We start from the raw sequence: 11,805 nt of genomic DNA, 5'->3' as shown, positions 1-11,805 counted from the left end.
GCCCATTTGATAGGCCAACCCTTAGGTGGGTGGAGTAAACAGAACAGAATGCTGGGAGAAAGAAGCTGAGTTGAGGAGTCGCTATGATTCTCCTACTGGACACAGACGCAGGTTAAGATCTTCCCTGGTAAGACACCTCGTGGTGTTACAGGGATATTAGAAATGGGTTAGATCGATATGTAAGAGCTAGCCAATAAGAGGCTGGAACTAGCCGGGCGGTGGTGGCACACGCCTTTAATCCCAGCACTCGGGAGGCAGAGGCAGGCGGATCTCTGTGAGTTGGAGGCCAGCCTGGTCTACAAGAGCTAGTTCCAGGACAGGCTCCAAAACCACAGAGAAACCCTGTCTTGAAAAAAAAAAAGAGGCTGGAACTAATGGGCCAGGCAGTGTTTAAAAGAATACAGTTTCCGTGTAATTATTTTGGGTATAAAGCTAGCCGGGTGGTGGGAAGCAGCCCGCTGCTCCTATTACTACAGATTAGCATTCAAATCAGAGGGCAACCTGAATCTGATCCCTGGAATCCTTCCACAAAGTTGTCCTCTCACCTCCACACCACACATGCAACTTGGCATGCACATGCTCATGCATGTGTATCACACAAAATGATGATGACGATGATAGCAATAATAATAGTAGAAGTAGTAAAGTTAAATAAATTTTGAGAATTTAATTCTCAAATTTTTGAAAATGTTAATTGGAAGGAAATTTTTGACTGCTTGTGACCAGAAAGTGATGAATAAGCCAGAGATGCTCAGGTGGAGCCAATGATAGGAGAAAATTAAGTGCCCTGTAGTCTACTCTACAAGGGTCAGGGGAGGTGAGGCTAGCCCAGGTAGCAGAACCCAGCAGGTTTTTGTTATATATATATATATACAAGTTTCCTGTTCACGCATGATCTATGTGGGTTAGGTAATTGGTTTTTAATATTTAGCTACACCAGAATCCTTTTTAGGATTTGTGTCAAAAGAGTCCCAGAATTTTCCCAGGATACCCCGAGTCTACAGGTTGGGACATGGCTCAAGCTTCTGTCTTTCTAGTGAGCACTCGGACGATGATGCTACAGTGGGACCAAGGACTACTCTGTGTGATCCCCAGCTCATAGCAGCTCTCCTCCCAGTGGTGACTCGGGCCTTCAGGATGCTCCGTCTTCACCTGCAGACTGTGAGGGGAAGGACTTGAAAGGCACACTGACTTAACTGTGTTGGTTCAGAAGTGACACATTTTACTCAGGCTTTCAGTTCATGGGTTGGCCATAACTGGTCACGTGAGCTTCCTGGTAGTGAGATAAACCCCCAAATATTAGCCAGGGTAAGCTCCATCTTCAACAAGCTTCCATGCCGCTGAACTACATGCCAGACTGAAGCAAAGCAAGCCTCCCACAGCCAGACAGTGTTTGCTGAGGTCAGCAAAGTGCCCCGTAAGGGCAGGGAGAGACGCGTCACCGCTAGAGTCTGGTTTGTCTCAGCCTGTTGTCACCTCTGCAGCTTTAACGCTAGCTAGCTCAAAGCTCTGAACCTAGGCTCGCACCAACCCTGCTGCAAAGTCACAGCCATTGAAACTAAGAGCTCAGTAGGTAGAGTGGCTGGTGACTTCAGGAAAATACTGCCATTTCGAGTTTTCCATCGCTCTGGAAGAAACTCATTTTACTTATCCAGAGGAATTTATACAATGGCTAACACTGATTGTTAACTTGACAGGATCCAGAATCACTGAAGAGACAAGGTTCTGGGCATTTCTGTAAGGAATTCTCTACATTAGGTTAATGGAGGCAGGAAGACCCACCCTACATGTGTTTGGGACCCTGAGCTGCACCGAAAGGAGAAGCTTGACTGAGAGCTGGTATCAGTCTCTGCTGTGTCTCCTCAAACAGTCAGCCAAGACACACCCTTCCTCCTCATCTGGCTTCTTGTCACAGCAATGAGGAAAGCATAGCATGAGGAGCTGCTCTTTGTTCTTTCTCTGTGAGAACCTGTTTTGTATAAAACAGACATTAATTCTTCATCTCCCCGGGCAGTCACTCAACAGTCTTCCAGCCTCCTGAGTAGTCTCTTCTATTTACTCACTAAAAAGTTTTACCAGCCGGGCGGTGGTGGCGCACGCCTTTAATCCCAGCACTTGGGAGGCAGAGGCAGGTGGATCTCTGTGAGTTTGAGACCAGCCTGGTCTACAAGAGCTAGTTCCAGGACAGGCTCCAAAACCACAGAGAAACCCTGTCTCGAAAAACCAAAAAAAAAAAAAAAAAAAAAGTTTTACCAGTGAAAGGGACCCAACCAATGTTAATATGCTAATAGAATCATTTACTTCCATTTCCTTTTCCCCCTTATTATTATAGGATGTCAGTTTAGTATTCTTGTTGCATATGGATACTTCATGAAATATTCTTGACTTTGTCCTTTTTGCATTTTATAAAAAGGGTCTTGGCTCTGTCTGATTTTCTTCTACTTAAAAACACAATATAGGCCTTATGTCCTCAAACTTTATCTGTAAATATTTTTAGCTTTGCATCCACGTAGCTTCTGTCACAGCTGTTCATTTCTGTCTTGCTAGTGAAGAAGTAAACACAACACTGAATGAATAGGCATGACCCTATTTCAATAAAATATTATATTTACAAATATACAATATGCCGGATTTCTTCTGAGGACCAGTGTTGGTGAGCTCGAATCTAAGCAACTGGCTTAACAGAAAATTTGACTGCAACCAAAGCAGTATTTTTGTGTATTGCTATAGGTTGACTGAATTTCCCGCAATGCTCATGGATTAAAGACTTAGTCACCAGCCTGTTATGCTATGGGGAAGTGGCTAAGGAATTGCAGTCCTAGTGCATCTTTGCTTCCTGAGGTAAAAATATGAGTAGTCAGTATTTTTTGATATGTGTTCCCACCATGATATACCATGCTGCCGCAGGTCCAGAGCTATAGGAGTGAACACCCAGCAACTGAAATCTCTCGTTTAGTTCAAAATAAAACTTTCTTTCTTTTAAAGTTGATTATCATGTGTATTTAGTCACAGCAATAGAAAGCCGACTAACACATAGATTGGCCAATTGTCTTTTCTTTAATGCAAACCACTGATTTATGTAGAACATGAATTTTAGGAAAATAATATTGTAAAACATACCCATTTCCAGAAGTACCTTGTTTGCTTTTTTAATTTAAAAAAAAATAGTTAAATCTTGAGTGTTAGTGTCCAGGCTCACCTTGGCCCTGGCCCTTGGGAACCTGGCACAGTGTGTCATGCCCTGTGCCCTGCTTCACACCTGCGTTCATGGCAGACAGTATCCTGTCCCTTTAAGAGACAAGCCCCACCTACTCCCACTCCTCTTTGCCATTTTCTCTGAGGAGGCAGCTTTCTGTCTCCCCTTCCTCCCTCCCTCCCTCCCTCCCTCTCTCTCTCTCTCTCTCTCTCTCTCTCTCTCTCTCCTTCCCTTTATCCTTCTATCAATAATCTCCACTCTCAAGCTCTGTCTGTTTGGCATATTTGTCTCCTGCCTGTGGTCCTCACCCTCCATGGGACCTGCTAGGGTCCCACTTGTGCTGTGATCATAACACTTGAGTGATTAAGCCAGTAGTTTTTGGTCTACATGTAAATCACTTAGGGAACTGGGGGGAAAATCCTAGATCCAAACTTAAGAAATTCTGTTTAAAATTCAGTATTTTAAAGGAGCATTTTACGTGATTCTGAAAGTCGCAATCAAGCAATCTAAGTATAACATGTTAGTTATGTTATTAATGAGCCACACGGTCATGGGTCCTGGACAAATTATTTTAATTTCTTTTTTTTGGGGGGGGTCGCCAAGATTTGTTTATTAGCAAAGGTGGGGCACACTGTCTTCTTGCTCAGTACTTGTCTTCTATAGAATTTTTTTTTTTTTTGGGGAGGAGGGGGAAGGAAATGGGAGGCTGGGAGGAGGTGGAAACTTGTTTTTTTTTATTTTAATTTCTTAGACAGCATTTAGCTTTCCATCAATTCTGTACTTAGTCATTCATGGAATTGATAGAATTTAAAAACGGAATGAAACTTTTTCTCCTTTTTGAGAGAAGATTTTGCTACACGGTCCAAGCTAGTCTTAAACGTGAGATCCTCCTGTCTCAGCCTCTCAAGTGCTGGGATTACAGGCATGTAACAATGAACCAAGAAAGCTGCAGGATTCTTAGAAATGTGAATCTAGAAGAAAAGAAAAGAAAACTCAAGTTCATAAGATCAAGGTTGAATTTGTCAGGGCTGGAGAGACCAGTCCGTGGGTAAGAGCACTGGCTCTTGGATTTTGAGGACTTGGGTTTGGTTCTTCTGGTCTCCACAGGCACCAAGCTTGTGCCAGTGCAGTACACTATCCAGCCATGCACAGACACGCGGGCAAAGCACCCATACACGTGAGATTAAGAATTTTAAAAGATTGACTTTATCTGGTACAGAAACATCATAGACTAGATGTACAGTATTTTATAAGATAATCATTGTTTTATAAAATAATGTTTTATCTGTTTCATGAATCTGAAACTAGAGGCACTATGGCCATTTCCTGTCACCTACTCCTCCTTCAGATTTTCCCATTCATCCCCCCCCCCCCATTTTTCCTACCAGTGATGCTGAATTTGCAGAACAAAGGCAATAGAATCATCAGTCTTAGGAGTGGGTCATTCAAAAAAAATGTCATTATCTCACACCTCTGGTATCGGAAATGGTAACTGACAAGTTATAAACGTGTTAGTTGGTGGCTTTGGAATAAGATCTTAGAGAAAAAAACCAAACAATTACTCAACTACACACAGCATAGGTGTCAACCACTTTGTTATTGGCAGGACTAGGCGAGGGGTGGCATAGTCAGTTACTGGAATCTCTTCAGCAAGCAGCTAGAACATGCAAACATGCTCTACAAAGATCTTAGACTAACCTGGGCATGCTGATGCAGATCTGTGCTGCACCTAGGGAGGAGTGGCAGGAAGACGGGAGCTCAAAGCTGATCTAAACTCTATAGTAAGTTTGAGTTTAATCAAGAGCAGTGTTTCTCAACCTGTGGGTCTCAACCCCTTTGGGGGGGTCAAATGACCCTTTCACAGGGGTCACTTAAGACCATCAGAAAACAGATATTTACATTGCTAGTCATTACAGTATCAAAATTATAGTTATGAGGTAGCAATGAAAAGAATTCCATGGTTGGGAGTCACCCCAACATGAAGGACTATATTAAAGGGTCACAGCATTAGGAAGGTTGAGAACCACTGAGTTAGACTACATGAGACCCTTTATAATGTATTTTATATTGGCAGATGGTTGAATACTGTTTAAACTCATTGAAAAGCTGGACTGGAAGGAGGGTTGCCCCCTCCTTTGTGACAGCTAAAAGGGCTTGTGTCAAGTGTCCTCCACAACCCTTTGTCTGAGGCTTGATTGGCCCCCACCTCCTGCCCAAACAGAAAGAGGACAGCAAAGCTGTCCCAGATTAAAACCATTGTGTCACTGAGAGCAGCTACAAAGTAAACTATTTCTAACAATGTAGCTGTTGTTTAACCCGTAATGTAAAAGTGCCTAGGGAGGGAAAGGGAAGGCAGAGGCTCATCCGGGACCCAGAGCTCTGGATGGGGAACTACAGTAAGACTGCTTGGAAGGGGTCCCCAGTTGTTTCTGTTCAATGATGCTGATGACACTACCTTTTGTGTGCTTTCTCCATTGGACTACTCCAGCTGTGGAGACAGCTGGCTGGATGCAGCAAGTATTTTGCTCTCCGCTCTTTCTATCTGCTTCCTTGCCGTGCGTTCTTTCACTTTGCTTGTTACATATTTAATAAACTCGCTCAGAATGAGTTTATGCCACAGCTGTTGCAGATCCTCCTTTGGATCTCACAGAACATCTGTCTCAAGGCAATGACAACAAAATTAGTAGTAGCAATAACCAGGCTACACAGAAAGGGCTAAAACATCTCTGCTGGGCTCTTCACATAACAGAGGATTAGTATCCAGAATAAATAAGGAAGTAAGATTAGTTAACCCAAAAAATTCCCAAATAACTCAGCCAATGAATGAGTAAATAAACCGGACAGATGCTTCTTAAAACAAATACAGAAAAAGAAGTTCAATCGTTAGCTGTCAGCGAACTCCAAAACAAGATGATGCTGAGACGCCATCTTGGCCCCGTCAGGATGGCTGAAATCACAAAGGTGGGTGAGGAGGTGGAGGCCAAGTCCCTGGTACAGTGCTGGTGGAACTGTAGAGCAGTGATGGAAACCAATACAGGGATTCTTCAACTGCACAATTCAGCTGCCCTGCCTTTGGTATAAGCTCAAAGGTTTCTAAGTCAGCATACAGCAGAGGCACCTTGAAGCCAGGTCTATCACGACACTATTCACAAAGCCGAGTTTTGTAATCAGCCTATGTGTATATCAACAGCTAATGAATAAAGAAAACGTTAGCCACACCTTTAATCCCAGCACTCAGGAGGCAGAGGCAGGCGGATTTCTGACTTTGAGGCCAGCTTGGTCTACAGAGTGAGTTCCAGGACAGTCGGGGCTACACAGAGAAACCTTGTCTCAGAAAACCAAAAAAAAAAAAAAAAAAAGAAAAGAAAATGTGGTATATATACATATATATGTATCTATCTATCTATCTATCTATATATATATATATAAACATAATATTATTCTTCCATAAAGAAGAACAAAGTCACATTTGCAGGAAAATGGAACTGGATATCATCACAATAAATGAAAAGAGCCAGCCTTTGGAAACAAGGGTCTCATGTTTTCTCTTATATACAGAACATAATGGGAGGGGAAAGACAAAAAGAAAGCAGATGGGGCCCTATCAGGGAATAGAAGGTAACGGGAGTGTGTATATGATCAAAATATGTCACACACGGATCAAAATGTCCCAGTCAAGTTCATAGTTTTATACAATTAACGTGCACTGATACATTTTTAGTTAATTTGGCTAAGCAAATTAATCTTTGCTAAGTATCCAGAGTGCAGTTTCTTGGCAACCAGGTCATCCTTGGGTCTCTGTTCCCTAACCCGTCTAAAGATGTAGCTGGCACTTTTCCTGTTTCCAGGACTCAGGCGTCCAGTTCTGTGTGTCCTTGATTGACACCAGTGCCAGGTAGAGTTGGTATAGACCTATCAGTTTTGATGAAGAAGCCGTGGAGACTAAGGAATAGGCAAGGGAATTTCTGGTTTCACCTTTCTCTGCATCTCCTCTGGCTTGGGAGGCTAAGCTCAGGGTCATTCCAATGTCTCAGGACTGTCTCCCCAGCCTATCATCCCTAGACCTTCTCAAAATGACCTGAGTGGTGGCGGTGGTTGTCTCATAAGCCAGATTCTTCTTCCTCCCTGACTCCCTGCTGCTCTCAGGCCAGGCCAGAAGACCCCTCCTGGCCTTTTTCTGCACCCTCAAAGATCAGGATCCCCTAAGCCCACCTACAGCCACCCTGGAGGCCTTTCAGACTCTCCTACCCTCATTCCCAGTGACTTTACATTTCCTGCCTCTCTCAGAGAAGGACAGGAAGACCTGTTTTTACCCGGCCTTGCCTAGTACTTTCCTGACAGCCACCTACCAACTTGTTAGGAGCCAGCTGGCGGGCGATCTGTGGTCACAGAAAAAGCCAAAGATGCTTGAGGGTCTGGGCCAACTCTAAGGGGGGGACCCAAGGCAGTGCTCATTGAGACAAATGAATCACTTCCATATTTTTTATAGTGTACTTTTTTAAACCAAGGATAAAATCATAAGAAAGTAGACGGAACAGTGCCGCTCAAGGGTGAGGACTGGGGAGAACTGGAAGGCAATTGGAGGTTGCTCGTTAATCATCTGGCCCCTTTCATTTCCTTTTCTGCTTTGCAGCTGGTCACTACCTCCCAGTGTGGAAAGTGCCGCTGAGTGGATGGGTAGCCAGCTGCTTGTTCCAGCTCTTCTGAGAAACTCGAGCCTAAGAAGAGACTCACCCTGCGGATTACACGTGACACGGGTTGAGGAACCTTATTACTCAGATGGCAGCTGGGAAGCAACTGTCCCAAACAGGACAAGATTCAACCCTTCTTCTGAGATATAGGAAATAGAAAGCTAAAGTCTTTTGGAAAGGAAACCACCCAAAACCTACAGCCTAAGGCATTTTGAAAATCCCTTAGGAAGTTGTTTCACAACATGGCTACTTTTGTCTGTAGTATTTTGGCGATGTGGTCTTACCCAAGCTAGAGACATGAATCACCGTTGAAGGGAGACTTGCCCGAGGAGGCCCAGGAACAGAGATGGGAGGCAAGTGAGCAAGGACCTCAGAGTACAAGCAGGATGAGATGAGGTCTGGGCACTCACTTGCCATCGTCCTTCTTGGAGCCAACTTGCATCCTAGTCTCTTAGTATGTAAACCCTGGGCTGGGGGAGCTGGGAGCTTGGGGGAGGTGACAGAGAGGAAGTGTCCTGTTGACTTGTACATGCAAGAGGGGTCTTTGGTAACCACGGGGCTCAGAATGGCTGCACACATCGGTCAGGTGCTCGCTCGACTTGCGCTGTTTACAGGGAAGTGGTTTCCACAGGACGAGGAGGTGAAATGTTGGTGTCATCCCCACGATCACACTTCGAGGGCTCCTTCTCACTAGGGTTCTGCAATCATAGTTTCCCTCACAGAACAGAACTTCTCTTATATTCCACAGCTGCTCTAGCCACACAGATGTGAATAAGCAAAGATGCCCTAACTCTTGGAGAATACAGCCCATGTGATTTCACCCCGACCTGGTTACAGCAGTACCAGTGAAGGGCTGAACTAGCAAGCATTGAGAATACAGACAGCCTTTTAGATGACTGTTCCTTCCAGAGAGATTCCCCAGGAAACTCCCCCAAACCCATCTCCCACACAAAATACTCTAACCAAATGGCAGTAAGCCCTGTCAGATATGGGATTTCATGTTCTTAGCCTTTGACCAAGGAAGTCTGAACCTAAGAATTTATTTCCTACCTAGAAAAACCCTACCCTGGGGGAGGGACCAAACACATGTTTAATCTCCAGCCATTTGCATCAATTTAACATTGATGTAATTTCATTCATCTACAACATAGAAATGGCTAAGAAAAATTCTGGTGTTTGTAAGGTAGCCTTTATGACCGGCGTGATGATGTGAGAAAAACTTACATTAGGGTAACACATTTGAAAAACCCAAGGTGCAGATTATAACTCATTTTAAGCAAGACCCATCCACCCAGGATCTGGGGATCTGATGACTCTTATAGAATCATTTTTTTGTAGATGTTGCTCCCACAAAAGAAGGGTACTAGAAGCTGCAGGTATATTCCAGTGTGTGTTCACTACTAAAGGACTCCCCTGTGTTCCTCAGTACAAGCAATCTTTACCAGTGATTCATTGCTTTGTCTCACTTCCCCATCCTCCACCATCTGCCAGTGGAAGAGAGTGGTGCTGGGGACAGACCATCTCTGCCCCCTCTGTGTGTTCCAAAGTGGGCAACACCATTTTCTAGTGGTTACCACACCAGAAAGAGTAGCAATGTACCACACCAGAAAGAGTAGCAATGTCCCTTTAGTTTCAGAGTTAGACAATAGTTTCTTCTGAGGCAATAGGAAGTACACAACTCAACACCTCCGAGATAAAGGGCCCACAGTGATTGAACTTTTCTGCTCTACAGCGCAAAGCAGGAGAAATAAATACATCACATACAAAATGCAAATGCCCTTCATATGTCAACAAAGAAAATCAACAAGAGCCCACCCCTCAATCCATTCTATATCCTTCCTCCAGAAGAGAGGCCTGCACTTCCCTTGGGAAGATTCCCTTCCTTTTCTTTCTCCAACTTTAAACTGATATGAAATTATGTAGATATATATGTACCTTGATTAACCTCAGCAAACAGCCAAACTCATCACAAGTAATTGGATAGCAAGTTAAATTTAAAAGACCCTGAAGTTTTGTTTTGTTTTTCTCAACAATAGCACACTCTTCCTTGAGCACCAATCAAAAAAAGGATTCCTGTAAGTCTGTCAGGGTCTGTCTGTCTTCCTAGAAACCCATCTAAGGGAGAAATTCCAAACCAGAAGCTGTATCTGGGTTGCCTGGGGCCACAGCTCACTTTGTACCTGACAGGGTTCATTAGCTCAGGCTTAGATTGGATTGGCTTCCTCCTCAAAACAGCTACCAAACACCCTGAGAAAGCCAGAGCACTCTACCATAGAGAAATATGGCCCTGGCTGAAGTCTGGAATGTCTGAATAGGAAAAGACCAGTAAGTGGTTTTGGTGTGCACCACCATGGCCCAGAGGCTCTTGAAATCAGGGCTTGATGGGCCCACTGCCTAAAGGTTGGTAAAGCCTTGCAACTTGTGTTTCTGGTTCCCAGGTGATGCTCCCTCAGCTGTCCAGGCACCACCTTTGAAGAGCCACTATTGTCTTAGCAGTCTGCCTTGGGCCCTTTGGTTCTATTCAGATGGAAGCAACAGAGAGCCAAGGGGAGCCCCTCAGTGTCAGGAAGGCTCTGCCTTGAGTGCCTGGCCCAACACTGGCTTAGAACTGATGTTTACAGCTTTGTCAGTCAGCTTCCACCACAGCTCTTGGCTTCTGCAGTCTCATGGTTTTCTGAGGCCTCTCTCCGTTCTCTGTGGTCTCTCACCTTTTCTGTACTTCTGCTGTTGTTTGAAGACACAGTTTAAATGTACAGCTTCCAGACATGCTCTGAAGCTCTTTGACTCATTCTAGCTGCTGGAGGAGCCTAGAGCTGGTAGCCCTACCCTTGTCTGTGTTTTGTGTTACCAACTCAGTCCACTCTATCAGTGATAATTGACAGCAAGCCACAAATAAAACCTCTTGAATGACACTTTACTGGATCTTAGCTGCAGGACATTTTGGGGTCTCTTGGATAAGATGTACGAGGAGGGCTGTTTGTTTGACCAGCCATGCAGATGGATAGTCTCCTGTTTGCTAACAACAAACCTTTAGCTAAATCTCCCCAGTCCAACAAGTTGTACTGGTCCTGTCCACTCCAGCTGTCATGAACACATGCTTCTCCCCTTTCTACTAAAGACATCTTAAGATGCACAGAGACACAGCTGTAGACAGTGTCATCTGAAGATGCTGGGCTGTTAGAGGCAAATATAGCTTTTGGAGCTATTTCAGGTTATCTGAAATGATGGTGAGTGAAACACAGACACCCACATAATGTCGCTTAGAGCTGATGCAGGAGATTCCACAGTGACCTTGACAGCTCTGGTGGTTTCTGCAGGTAAACTGAGGTCTCCTACGGTTTGGGCAGCTGAACTAGTGACTCACTGGACAGCCAGGAGATATTGAAAGGGCCCAAAGTTCTCAGGTCAGCTTCCCTCATTAGAACAGAAATGGCTGGTTGATTGACAGTTCCATGGTTTGCAGGTAAAGTAAGAGGCTTAAGTAACTGCCCCCTTTGCTGGTGGAACTTTAGGAAAGAAATGATGTCACTTACAGACAACCCTGCCAACCTGGGGACAAGGAGGCTTCAGTAATGGTAGCCTCTCCTTTTGAAAAAATAATTTTCATTTGTTCGTTTTCTGTGCATGTGGAGATCAGAGGATTATTTGAAGAAGTTGGTTCTCTCTCTACCCCATAGGACCTGGGGCTAAACCATGCCACGAGGCTTGGTGGCAGGTACCTTTATCCATCCTGCCAGCCCCAGGAGTGCTTCTCTATTGGACCGCTGACTTGCTTGATCTGGGGTAGTTGCTTGACTGGGCGGTTGCTGCAGGTCAGTAGAATAGAGGAGTCTGCAAGTAAAAGTTGAGTGTGGTGACTTGGTTGTATCATTTATGTTCTGATTTTGGTAAAGTAGTTTTAGCTCTCTGAGCCCAGCT

The sequence above is a fragment of the Microtus pennsylvanicus genome, chromosome 11 (assembly GCF_037038515.1).
Source record: "Microtus pennsylvanicus isolate mMicPen1 chromosome 11, mMicPen1.hap1, whole genome shotgun sequence".
NCBI classification, from domain to species: domain Eukaryota; kingdom Metazoa; phylum Chordata; class Mammalia; order Rodentia; family Cricetidae; genus Microtus; species Microtus pennsylvanicus.
This window is presented reverse-complemented; position numbering follows the sequence as displayed.